We start from the raw sequence: 14,597 nt of genomic DNA, 5'->3' as shown, positions 1-14,597 counted from the left end.
TTCCCCAAGCTCTTGAATTTTATCCCTCATTTTAGAGATCTTGACGAAGTAGGGAGTTATTCCTTCCTTTGATATCTTCATCTAGTACAACTTGTTTCTTAGATATATCACTTCTCTACCTGTGGATACCAAGAATAGCTCTACTAGCTTATCATAAATTTCTTTTGAAGTTTCAAATTTGGAGACATAAGGAATTAGACAGTCTTTGATTGGTTCTATTAGAATCATTTGAGTTTGTGTTTCATACTTATTATACTTGGCTAAGGCTTGAGTTTTTTCCTTAGCAAGGATAGTGATATTCCCTTTGACATGTTCTAGGAGTTCATTCACCTTGAGAAGTAAGCCAAACTTCTTCTTCCATGCAAGAATGTTATTGGTACCTACCAATTTGTTGATTTCCTTGCAAAAAGACATTGATGTATATTTAGAAGGGGGCATATACTTACTTGATAGATTTTGAGATGTAGTGGGTTTTCTTTCTCCTCGAAGACTTAATGGCTTGCCTTCCTAGGATCTTGATTTTTTCAAGTTGTCTTCTCTAAGTGGACTTGACTTGATGATAATATTTTGCTTGTTGACTTGTAGATGATGTAAGTCCCTCTTTTATCCACTTTGCTTTGTGTTAGCGCTTGGAATTCACCTAGGCTGAGATAGACAAACTCTCAAGGCTACATCAAACCATTTCACCTCGTAGCTAGCCCTACGAGGTATGAGAAGGCTCTCTTGGGTCAGATTTGATAGATCTTATAATATAATTAGGCTGACCAATTAGAATCAAAGATATTAGGCTAGTAAATTGATAGGGGGTTTGGATTTAATGATTTTTGGGGTTTTTTAATGGAATGACAGGGCTTTTCTGGGCTACATGGGCAAAATCACAGCTTCAAACAGAAAAATATAATGACTACACAGGTTATCAACTAAGGCAAGGTAGGCATGCAATTTAACACCAAATCTGGTTTCAAACGGGATGGCAAGACTGGTGAGGAGTTAAGGAGGGTAGACAATAACTCTGAATCCTCCTTAAACAATAGAAAAGATCGAATGCGAACAAACTTATAGGAGGAGCATATAATACTATGAATTCCTACCTAATCACTTCATTTGTTCAGCTTGAAAGGGTCATGAAATGAAATGGAATATAACTGATTACATCTGAGACAAAGGGAAAAACTTATGCTAAATCAACATACCACATGAATCTCGGCAAACAGAGCTGTGAAATTCCATTAAATTTTCTGTCATAAAACTGTACAATAAAAAGCTCTCTGCTTCTCCAGCAGCTCCCAGCGCTCAGAAAAACTCCCTCTCTCTACACTCCCTTTTTTCCTTTTACAAAAAATTATTTTTTATACATTGAATAAACTATTCTAAAAACAAAACAACAAATCGACCCCACAATCAGGGCGCTGTTTTAACTAGCATTACAAAAATTAACAAAAAAGCGTTACATCCATTCCACAAATAGAACAGTGTTCCCCTAAATCTGCTGATGATTTGGCTTATTAGGAGACAAAATCTGAAGAAAAGATCTCATGGAATCATGACTAAGGATTGAAATTGGCAAATGCGTTTCTCTTGAATTCTTCTGATGGCCGACACATGGAATAACTGCTGGAGCGCAGATCTCCATAGGACCAGGATTGAAATCAAATCGCATTCTCTGGCTGTAATAGATAATCCTAATTTGGTTAGCCACGTTGCATTTGCCATTTTACTAAAACAACTTTAAGCTAATACTCCACCGATTCAGCTTATGGTGACAACTAAACTGAGAGCGGTTTACATCGCTGCATCCCAACAATCGCTCGCAATCCCACAAAATTTCCAAAGAATCCCAACAATCTTTGGCGGAAATCATGGAACAAACTCCTGTCTGTCGCAGGCTCCACATTACTGAAACTCATCATCTATTTCGCCATTACATTGAAAGTGAATTTCTTGGTTTCGAACTGTGCAGAGAAGGGGCGCTGCTCCATTTTTGGGCCAAGCACAGGACTCATTTGGAAATACTTACAACAATTCTACCACGCTCAATACGCACACACCTTCGCACTATCATCCAGAAGAGACAGAAACTACACATGAATAAACTTGACTTGCAGAATGCCCACGATGTGAATGTAATAGTTCTAGTTTTAACCAATGAAGCTCGACACTTCCAATGAGAACCCTGCAAACCTGCGTAAATTGAAACAAATTGAGCGCGACTACCATCATAGTATCAAAAGAATGGCAGCCAGAGAACCATAGAAGATGGCAATGATGTTCAGCACAAATCCAATGCCAAAGCACATAAATGGGAAGAGAAATGTTGTAGGAACCATCGGCTTTATCTATGCGCTTGCCATCATTTCCCAACACGAAGCCCTTCTTTTTATCAATAAACTTCACAGCATAAAGATTAGCTGCAATATTATCTGCAACCTTGCCACGGATCCATGTTTTTCCACCATTTACTGTCCTCAGCAAAATGCCACTGCCTCCAGCTGCCCAAGCTTCATCCTTCGAACGATACCCAACATCAAGAATGCCCAAAACTCCTACTTGAAATTGGTACCTCATCAAACTCCTCAGAGCCTCTGCTAAGGTAGAGACCACCGCCATGTACAAGAAACCACAGTCCACCATCTGCACGCCAACCCATGTTCTGAATCCTGCGAGCACTTGTTCTGTTGTGAGGCTGCCAATATGGCTGGCCAGCAGTTGATGCTCAAAGGAACCACCGACTCTTGGGCACTTTTCATTCTCCATTTAACCAAGCCCAGACCCAATGGATCACCAAGTTGGCCTGCTGCTGGGAATGGCTTACTAGGATCCTTAAGGCCCAAGAGGTTCTCCCTTAAAAACAGATCCTTGTTGATATTTGGATGTGTCTTAAATTGGAAAATTTCATTTCCACCTGTTTCAATCTAGACCTGTATGAATCCATCTTCTTTTTTCAGAATTTGAAGACCAAAAGTACCCTGTACTTCTAGGTTACTTAGCCCGCCATCACGCTTGAGAACCACAGTAAGCTTCTCTTCAATAGTTATCGTGATAGGGTCTGTTGCTGTTGGAAGAGATGATTTTGATTGCCCAGCAACTGGTTGCACATCCTCAGCGATCACTTCTCCTTCTGCTTTCAGAGACTCCAAAAACTGGTTTGTTTTCTGTGATTTCCCTAGTTGCATGCCCATACCTTTAGAAGGAACAGTAGCAGGTGCAGATGCCCGACCTTTTGCTTTGCTAGAAAATGAATCTGGATCTAAACTTGGGCTAAAACTACAGTTGCTCCCAAAACCACCTCCACTTGAAATATTCATATCACCAAACCCAATATCCAGTCTGGCTGATCCTGTTGATTGTAATGACGTCAAGCCTCCCCTTTCTGACTTGTTCTTTTCAATCTTGATCTTATCAATCTCACTTGCTTTCCGTTTCATAACATCTTTTGTCTCATCTATCTTGCTTTGCATTATTAGTTTGTGAAGTCGCTCTTCGTGACTCTCCATCTCATAGTATTGCTTAATTTGCATAATAGTCACATTCTCATTATGCCCAAGTGCGATAGCTTCATCGAATGCAAAGATTATCTCAAATGCCATTCTACAGATTCCTTCTTCATCCAATTCAGGGGAGTATTCAGGCACCAATTTGGAGAGCAGCCTCAGAGTGTCAAGATCTTGAAGAATATTACTTTGCCTGTTGGTGATAAGCAGCAAATAAAGAGATTCCATTGGCTGGTATACATAGCGAACATTCTCTGTCTCGACATAAGTATGTTGTTTCCCACTTCCAACTAACTTAGGAAAAGCAGCCAGCAGCCCTTCAATCCTAATTCTAGTCATATCCACAAATTGCCTGGAAACCAAGGCTTTCCCTGACTTAGTGATAACAGAGGCTGCCAAGACCACCTTTTAAGTGCTGTGTAAAAAACTATCTTCACTCGGCGATCTCTCCATAAGTCTTCGTAGATTTGTAAGGATTTAGCTTCAGTGCCCTCCATTCTGTTTGTTTGACCGATGTTTTCAGCTGTTTGGTGTAAGGAGGTATCTTTCTGTTCCCTGAGAATTTTTGTGCCCCATTCATACAGTACATCTCTGAAGCTGCTTACAAGATGCCTGTGAAATGTAGTGGCATATATGGAGACAAAAGTGCGTGCCAACGATGAAGTATCCGCAGTTACTAACAGCCTTCGTAGAACAGCACCATCTTTGGCTGACAAACGCTTTATAACTGTATTTGCCAGATCAGTATTTAAACCATTTGCATTTTTAGCTGAATCAGTTATAGCATGGTCTCCATGCCCACTCGTTAGAGCAGCCCTTTTCTTAACATGTTGCTCTCCTAGCTTTATGAACAAAGCAAGCCTAGACCATTGGAATTCCTTCCTTTCACTAAATACCAGTGAATGAAGTATTTTCCTCATAGGAGTTGAATTATCAATAAGGAGTCAGATTTTTCCAAGAACCTTACTCAACTTTATGTCAGGAATGCCATCCTTCATTGTTGCATCGCCTAAAGCAACTTGCAATTCCATTTGCACTTGTCTGAGATCAGTTTCTGGTCTTATAATATCCATGTCAACCAAATCGATTACAAGAGAAGGCCAATCAGCATTAGCAATATGTATTATAGATGAAAGCATGGCAAGCTTATGTTTCTTCTCTATTCGACAAAGCAAACCAAAATCAAAGAACCCTATCTGGCCTGTTGATGTGTAAACAAGATTCCCAGGATGTGGATCGGCATGTAGCAATCCTGTATCCAAGAGTTGGACTAAAAATGCTTCTACTCCCCAGACTCAAAAGTCGATTCCTAATGTATAGGCGGCATGTGCAACAGATATTGAAGTCCTGCCAAGTAAAAAGAAATCATCATGACTCAAAACCTTGTCAACCATAAGAACTCTTCTGAAAACCTCTCTTATAATACGGATAGCTGTATCATTTAAATGGATAGCATCAGAATCTCTTTCTGTTTCCAAAACAGAAGGTTCGACCTCAGGCAATGTTGCAATAAAATGAAACCTGTAAGGGATCATTACAACATGTAACCTTTCCTCTAACCAGCTCCTCAATGAAGCATGCAAGCCGTTTCCATTGTCTGCATTCAAGTGGCCATCGGACTTCTCTTTCCTATTAGAACCAGACATAAAATATTGATCAGTTCCTTTCATGACAATGTAAGCTATGATATGGATGCTGTCCTGTTTACCAACACGAAAAGAAACTGCAGCATCTGCTACATCAGGGTGTTTCCTCAAAATGTATTCTATCTCTTCAATTACAACCCGTTGCCCATTAATTTTTACCACAAGGTCTTTTCTTCCAACAAATACAAAATTACCATCGTTAAGCTTTCTTGCAAAGTCACCAGTTTTAAAGTACATTGTATCTTTACCTACATAATCTGAAAGGATGCAGCGATATGCGCAATTTCCATTCAAATTGATAAACTTTGAAAAATCACCTGAAGCATCATTTAAATATTTCACTGCAAGACATTTACCCCCAACCCAAATTTCTCCCTCATTCTGCGACAATTCTAAAGGGTCCGTAAGCAGAGAAGAAAATCCAAAGTAAATGTAACATCTGAAGGAGACATATTCCCTCCATTTTCATGTATAACATGCGTAAGGACTTGCAATGCCTCCACTGCCATCTTATTTCTGCCACCATTACTCATAGCATCTTTCAGAATGATTGAATTACTCCAAGCTGCTTCATGGCAAGACTCTATAATCCTTCGAAGAAAACTGACCATCGTAACAAGAGATGATGATTTGAATTGTGTTTGTGCTTTTGCAGAGATAGGAGCTGAGGAAGCTGCTCCCTTTTGAAGAGCTGGAGATAAATTACATAATCTGAAAAACAACATTAATGATTTCTTCTTCAAAACCCTGTTTTGAAGAAGAATCAATCTCTGATATAAGACAGAGTCTAACACTTTGTATGTGCCTTTATGTAAGGCTCTTTTTCTTGCTTTATAGTCTTCCTTGATGAATGATAGATGGTAGGCCTCCTTGCCCTTGAGTAGATTTGGCTTGATTCTTCAACCTTGTAGATTCCTTTCCTTGATGAGTGTTCTTGAGTTTCCCTTTCCTTGACGTGTCACCTTTGCTCTGATACCATGTTGAAGAATCTAGGGTAATTAGCTGTAGTGTGATTCTTCTTAAGCTTGATATAAATTTGTCAAGAACTTTTGAAATTATCTTAGCTTGATCTTATTCTTATTATTAGTGTGTGTGTTTCATCAAACTACTACCAAAAACATAAATACAAGAACACAAATGTTGGCTCTCTGCGAGGGCCAAAACCTCTCTCTCTTAGAGAGGAAAACCATTTGATAAGTTTCTCTTATTGAATCTTCTTATTGATTGCTCCCAAACCCTAGACCCTTGACTAGGATGTCCTTCAAGCACAACTCAAGTCTTCTCCTCCTTTCTGCACTTTGTTCCTTGACACATAGGCTTCCTCCTTCTGGCACTTTGCCCTCCTTTATTTCTTGTCTAGAGATAGAAATTCCTTGAGTGGGCCTTCTAGATGAGATGTTCCTCTTCTATCCCTTACTCAAGTAGACTTCTTCTTTGACCAAATGAGATCCTTCTTGAGATATGTGTGTATGATTGTAGTGTTGTTATGTTGCCCTAGTTTTATCATGTGTGGAGGGTTCCCTTGGTGAATTAGGGTCCTTTTAACTTCGCTAAAGAGAGATACTTCTTCACTTGACTTGGGATGCCTTGTAGGCCTAATATCTAGCCCAAACACCAACAAATATTGCAGTAAAATGTTACTGTTGTTATATCCTATTGGTTTGTGTTATATTATTTCCATGAATATCCCCAATAGCTAAGCCAAGGTGTTAGGGGGGTTGGAGCTCCCCCTTTGTTGTGTGGGGTGAAGTGGGGGGGCAGCAGCCCTCCTCTACGGTATTTAGGGAAGCACATGGGGAAATATTTTTTCAACCCTGTATTAGGTGGGCGGACCTACCTATGGTTCTGTGCATGGATTTTTCACATGGATTTGGACGCGATGGTTTTTAGTCCATGGTATTTTCTAGACCTGGTCAAGGAAACTACGATTATGTTCTAATCTAGGGTTAATGGATTAGGGTTTATGGATGCTTCAACATGTATATATATGTATTGTAACATTGAAAGGAACATAATAAAATTAATCTAGTAGTCCCGTTTTTAGGATCCAGGGGAAAATCTCTGTGTGTATTTGTTTTATGTGTTATGCTTTCGCCATTGTTTATTTTCTATTTTTAGAATTGGTATGCAAGTAATTTTTTTACAAGGTTAAAACCTACATTTGGTATCAATTTTTTTTTGGCTTCAAGGGGATGCCTTTTCTACTGAGGGGTTTTTCTTGGGCTTGTGGTAGACCCTGTTCAGTGGGAGATCTGTGGGATGAATTCTTATGGTGAAAGAATATGGCGAGCAGTCGAAAGATAAAGATCAATAAATTTAATGGTCAGAGTTTTGAGTTGTGGAAACTCAAGATGGAGGATCTATTAGTGGATAACTATCAACAGATCACGGTAGATATTTGTACTAAACCAACGACAATGTTCGATCAAGAATGGAAGAAGTGGATTGGAAGGAAAAAATCACAATATGATTGTGTGTCTCAAATTCAGTATTGTTCAATGTATCAGGGGGAGCTATGACAAAGGCTTTGTGGGATAAGTTAGGGACTTTGTACCAATCTAAATCTCTGGTGAATAAATTGTCCCTACGAAAAAAGTTGTATAACCTGAGGGTGAAAGATGCAGACTCAATGACAAGCATATGAACGCATTTAATATTGTGGTAAGCTAGTTATTATCTGTTGATAATAAAATTTTAGATGTAGATAAGTGCATCAGTTTGTTGTCTTCTCTACCAAATTCGTGGGATAGTCTGGTTGTTGCAATAGGTAGCAATGTAGTTGCGGTTTGATGAAATACTCTCATCCTTGTCGACGGAGGAGATTACAGGGAAAAATATGGAGAGCCAACATGGTGATGCATTGTATGTACGAGTCTATTACCATAAAAAAATAAAAGATAAATATATAAATAAAAATAACTCCTCGAGGTAGCACTATTATTGATGCAGGGAGTTCATATTGGAACTCTATACATGTTGTAGGGAAAAGTATCCGACTCGGATGACCCTATCCCACTCTAAGGGTGACAGTTCCTTAGCAACAACTGTAAAACAAACTACTAAAGGTTTACTTCTTTATGAAAGCAAAAGAGAATGGAGAAAATGCACTAACCGTTGCCTTGTGCTTAATGTCGAATCCAAATTCTTCTCTTTGGCCGCTTGCTCCTAGTTCCTTGACTTTTGCTTGCCCAACTACAATGAGATCCTGCAAAATAACAAAGAAGGAAACTACAAGAGGCATGCAATCATAACTGGTTCATGGATTAGTGTAAACCAAACATGCAATCATCACAATATATTATTGAAACAAGAGCACATAGAAGAACCTCAATAGCTTTTATTAATGTAGAAGAAAAGGTTCTGAGAGTATTACAACCATTGAAGGCTCCAACCCAGCAACACCTCCCAGCAGAAAGAATTGATCTTCTTTACCTCTCTCAAACAATCACCCAATAACTCAATAGTGAAACCAACAACATATCATTACTTTGCACAAAATTCCAGCCTCCTGAGCTCATAGGAGAGAGCTCAATATATAGATGAATTGAGAAAGGATGAGTCAGCTTGCAACTGATGTGTAGCTGCCTTGTGTCCTCTCTCTCTTCAGTTAATCTTTAGTTGATCTTCAGTTCTTGAGTCCACTTGGAGAACTTTTCTTCCATTTGGAGAAGCAGAGCCTCTGACTCATCACAAGGCGAAATACCTGAACCAAGTGTCATTTTTGGAAGATTCCAAAGCAATGACTCATTGTGCCACTTGTCCCATCTCGCTCAGCGCAGGTGGCCTTTGTTCCACTTGCTTTTCAACGCAGGTACACCATGGAGCAATTGAGTTTCAGCGCAGAAACCTAGTGGAGCACCTGCTTTGATTTCAGGATTGCTTGTTTTTGAGTGTCTTCAGGTGGAGAACTGATCTGAGAGCTGTTGGTTTGCTGACCTTGTTCCTCTAGGGGTAGGAACATCATGTTTAGGGAACTTTGGATCCCTTGGATTATTGACAATTCATGCTTGTTGCTGCAAGGCACAAAATTGTCTATAACAGATGCCCCCTAAAGTATGAGGTCGTTTATCGGGTGAAATGCTTTATTGAGAGGATCCGAAGTTCATTCAATCTGCTGAGAAGTGTCCTGTAATAAGATACAATACAATACATTATTTTTCATACATTTTCATGATCTAGTTGAGGCGGGCATTCCCATGCTCAGCTTTATAAATACATTTTGGTACATAGAACAGACGATCGTCTGATTGTAGACTGATAATTCTCTGCTGAAATTATCATCCTTTGAGAAGGATGATCATCTGCTGTAATGATGTACATATCAAATGTCTTTATGTCCTGAATATATATCACAGCCCGGATGGATGAAACTAGATCTGGGGTCTTCAATCTCTTCCGATCTTCACTCGATGTACAAGTCGATCCATGTGAGAATTTCTTGAAGTCGAACATGGAAAGACATCGCTTGATTACCGGTCAATGATGTAAACCGTTAACAAGCGCGAGAGGAATCACCGATAAGGATGATGACCCGCAAGGTACAACAGTACAATTCACATGGTGGGAATAAAGGACTTGGCGTCGACCACCATGCAAAATCTTCTGGTCGAAGGTCATTGATGTATACCTGTCGCCGGAAGTGAGAAACTTGGCATTGAGGCATGCAAGCTTCAAAGTACTGAGGGGGGTGTTCCTAGATCAACTCCTTGGATAATGAGCTGATGTCGACAAGGAGCGATCCGTCAAAGGAGGGCCTTAAGGAATCCCACATCAGTGACACGGAACGGAGCTAGTGATTGTGATGAGGTGAAAACAAACTGTGATGTATGATTCAGGGTGGCGGTAATGAAGTGGATGAAGGATAATGTATGGCAGTGGGTGGAACACGGTTGACTCTTTTACAGAACCACATCTCTTGAACATGTAACGACACTGATGTGATGGATTGGTAGCATTACCCCAATTGCGGATGGTGTGGTGAGGACCATGGTTATGAGACCGTTGAATGAAACAACCCAACCCGATGTGATACGGAAGACAAAGTGTCATGTTCAAGAGCGACTTGCTACCATTAATGCTGTGAGGTTCTCCCAATTTTTCCCCAGTCATTGCTGACCAGTACCTCTTTATTTTTGTCAAGCTTGAGGAGGATAACATATGCTTGTTCTATAACCTGCCCTTCGGGTAAGCCCATCGCTATGTTTTAACGAGCCTAGCGATAGGGAAAATCGTTCTCGTCTAAAGACAAGCTTGTCGCTATTTAATCATTTTAACGAGTCTAACGACAAGGAAAACTCGGTCCTTTTCATTTTTAGAGAGTCTGAAAAGGTACGAAAAGTTAACTCCAAAATTCTTTTTTCGTCTTCTAATCCCTTAAGTCCGAAAAAGTATAAAACCATACAGAAGGGATGAATTTTCGATTTCTTTAACGAGCCGAACAAAACAAGTGCTCGATCTTTTTGTGCAATAATCCCTCAGGTCCAAAAAGATTAAAATCTAGAGGAGGGATAGCTCTTCTGGTCCTTTTTAACGAGCTGGAAGGCCAAAACTCGGCAAACTTTTCATATTTTACGAGTCAGTGAAAAGAGCTCAAAGAAGACTCGTCTTTTGAGGAACGAGTGATAAATAGGGATAGCAGCAGATTCCAGGTACAGGTTGGAATTCTCCAATCACGACAGTGTCACAAGGATGGCTAAGTGAAATCACTCTTCGCAGTTGTTCCTCAAAATGGGTAAATAAACACATGGAGGTGAACGATTGGCCAAATGAACGGATGGAGGTGAGATTGCAAGAACACGACCAAGGGCTTTAATATGGCTTTCAAAGGTTACATTCTTCAAGGTTATTTACCGGTTCATTTTTTTTGAATGAGCTTGAACTGCTAGGGAAAGATTGCTCACAATTTATGTTTATTTTTTAACGAGCATGAACTCTATACAAAAACTGCTCGATTCTTGCGTTTATTTTTTAACGAGCATGAACATTGCTAAAACTGCTCGATTTATACCAGTCTTAATACAAGGAATGCTTTAGGTGAGGTAATCTTATTTAAGGAGCGATACCTCACTAATTACTCCAATTTGGCAGGTTTTAACTTTTGCCCTTCATCCTTTCTTTATGCAAGCTAGAAACGGCTAATCCTACGAGTTTAACGGGTTAGACCTACAGGTTTAAAGGGAGGACCTAAAAATTAAAAAAAAATAAATAGTCATCCCGTGCTTGCACTCCAAAAGGTTTGCATGCCCCCAGGTATAAAGTATAATTTTGAGATTCTGTCCTCTTACTTATTATCCGAAAAATGGCTTTGTTTGCTGCCGCAAACTAAACTCTCTTTTCGGCGATGTCTATCATTAGGTTGCTAAGGATGGTGACTACTTGTTACAGCAATTTCCTCTCTTTCTTTGAAGACTGCCCCTACTTCTCTTTTAAAACATATTGTTTTAATGGGTGAGGCTTGACATTCAAAGATGGTGCCTTCTTGCTGCCACAAATAAATCCCCTCCTTAGGAGAGCCCACTTCTTTAGACAAAGGGAGCGATTCTTCCGCTTCTACATAACGTTGACAAAAGAATTTTATCCTAGAACAACCCTCTCTTCCTTTTTCGGACGGGGTACAGACTAGTCCATTCTTCTGCGGAAATTAACTTTATACCTAAGGTTTTCTCTGCCCGAGGCAGGCCAGGGTGCATGCCCCCTGGGTCCCAGTTCTTTTCTTCTCGAATTACTCGCATTCGTCGGGAAGTAGAACCGGGGGCGGTGGCATTCCTTGAGTGAATAAACCATTAAGGGATGGTATTTGACTATTTGCAATGCGTGATCCTAGAAATGAAAGTTGGTCTACGAGCTTGACCATTCTTCCTTCGTGCGGAAAACACATGACTCTAAAGAGCGAGGACACTATTGCCTCCATGCAATATATATAGTCTCGTCCAAGGAGTAAGTTATAAACCAAGGGTCCCTGGACGACCATGATGTTCATATGAACTGTCTTCCCTTTCAATGTAACTGGAACATTGGGGAGAATCCCTAACGGGTGACTGGTTCCTTTATCAAAACCTGATAGATTTCTCATCTCAGGTAAAAGCGCCGGGCAACCCAGTGCTTTCCAAGCAACAGAGGAAAGGATACTCACAGATGCCCCTTCATCAATGATAGTTCCAGCCATCACCATTCTGTAAATTTGGACTATGATTCTGAATGGGATACCGGCTGGTAACCGGGGTCTGCCTAGTTGATTCCAATCAAAGGACACAACTAGGTTGCTTGGTGGTGGGACCGAATATACGGCCGAATACGACTCTGACGATGTTCCTTCCTGCGATAAAGGAATGGGCGCATTGCCCTGATGCTCATCAGAGTCTGTGTTGATGAAAAGAATATGGACGGTGTCATCCTTATCCTCTTCAGTGAGGGTGTCATTTGAAGATGGGTCTTCAATGACGGAGTCATTGGATGATGAAACCTCTGAAGGAAGAACCGGGTCAACTGCCGTTTCGACCTTTAGACTTTCGTCTGGTCTGGATTCAGTAGGTTCATTCTCAATGACCGACACTTCAGCTGACCACTTGAGCGGGTCAGCTGGATTTTCAACTATCGAGGGATTAGGCGTGAGTTTTTGATATCCAGGAGGAAGTCGTAACGGTGAAACCGGACGATCTTCTAAAACTCTCTTTGCCTCATCTAAGAATGGACATCGGTGGATGGCATGCTCGCCTTCACACAACATACAGGGTGATCTTGGTCTCCCTCTTCGTCCTTCACTCTCGCTAGTTGACGGACTGCAATCAACATGACTACCAGAGGTTGATGCTACCGGATTGTGCAACCTTGGGGACCAGTCCCTTAGTATCCGGGGAATACAAGGACAATCACGATGGAAGTGGGTCCCTTTGCAAATGACACACGGCGATTTAGGCCTGGTCGGTGCAGTGTGTGGGTTTTTGTCAGCTGTCTTCTGCTTGCCCCCAGTTGCCTTCGCCATAGGCCCCTTCTGCTTCTTTTCTCTCTTCTTCTTTTCCTTCTTCTCCATGGGAGGCTGACTTTTGCCGGCTCTACCTTGTGAAGATGAAGGATCAGAGGAAGAATTGTAAGAAGTGGAAGGCTGGTGGGTAGCTCTAGACTGTTCTGACTGTTGATTCGACTGCTCAGGATTAGTGGCGATCTGGACTACATTAGTTGAAAAGAGCCATACGGGTAGGCCAATTGTCAATCCTGGAAGTGACAATGTTGCCATATGAGGCGCACCAACATCTCCCCAAGAGGAGAAGGGATTTGGACTTCCACCAAGGTTATTTCCTTGGTTGGTGGGCTCCATACTTTTCAACTGGAAGATCAACGTGGGAATAACAAGTGATTATGTTCCGCTTAAAATAAATTTTATTAACGACGCTTTTAGACACAAACTTGCTTTTTCATGTTTTAAGAGTCGAGAAAAAGCTAAAGATGACTCTAGTCGCCTTCGATGTTTTAACAAGCCCGAAGTGACAAATGCTCAGATGGAATTTTTCAGTTATAGAGTTTGAAAAAGGCCAAAAGAAACTTCTCTGGAGTTCTAGGTAGAGGGTGTGCCAAACTTTTCGCGAAACCACAGAATACGTTTTACGGTACGGGTGGTCGATCTTCGTGAATGCTGTGTTCACTGCATCGCGATCAGTAGGGCGGCCGACACGACTTCCTATGGATAAAGGATAATTGCCTATAGGGGTCTCCCAATATATACGCGACAGTACGTGGGAGCACAAGTCCGTATTAGTGCCACCGACTCTCAGGAGGAATCACCCACCTTCGTAGAGATCGACAGTCACTATGTTTAACGACGCCGGAACACGTCTCTACCTAGACCTCTATGTGTTTGCGTTATGTTACAAAGCGTTGTTATGTAAATTGGATTTATTTTAATGTTGATCTTGCTTAACAGTTTGCCTTTAAGGATCACCACGAGATGTATATAACAAATTCCTGAATGCAATCTAAGATGAGAAGCAAACTTTTCAATCTTTCAACTTTGAAAACCTTAACTACTGAGGGAAAAGAAAGGCAAATCTTTTCACACAGATCATAGAGCACACACTAAATGCAAATTTTTCCTAAATCGTCAAGCAAACAGTCAAATGCAAAATGCACAATGCATGTATTTTCTTTTCCCTTTCTTAATGTGGATGGATACAAAAAGAAAGTGGTTATATAACTTTGATTTCGATTTAAAGAGAAAGTAAACAAGTTTGTCCAAAATCAAAAGACACCTTAAGATTCACTTGCTTAATCACTGGAAATACATGAAATCAAACCATACTAACGAAAGTAAAATGACTAATCAGCTATGGACAGCAAACAAGCTAACTCTTTAGACCAGCAAAATGCCTAACACAGGTTCAAATCTAAGAGGCCAAAAGCAAGACTAGTTTACTCTTCGTAATGGGAAATTGTAAATGAGTAAGAAATACAAAGAACAAGTACAATT

General features: G+C 40.5%; 1 pseudogene; it reads right to left on the bottom strand.

Moving 5' to 3' along the window:
- Positions 1–2,865: 2,865 nt before the first annotated feature.
- LOC149215103 (coatomer subunit delta-2 pseudogene) lies at positions 2,866–3,895 on the bottom strand (annotated as a pseudogene).
- Positions 3,896–14,597: the final 10,702 nt, after the last annotated feature.

This window comes from Pinus tabuliformis, chromosome 1_1 (genome assembly GCF_031772625.1).
Source record: "Pinus tabuliformis cultivar Carrire ecotype Pingquan chromosome 1_1, CPIR1, whole genome shotgun sequence".
Lineage (NCBI taxonomy): Eukaryota > Viridiplantae > Streptophyta > Pinopsida > Pinales > Pinaceae > Pinus > Pinus tabuliformis.
Note: the sequence above shows the minus strand (reverse complement) of the source record. Positions and strands in the feature narration are given on the sequence as shown.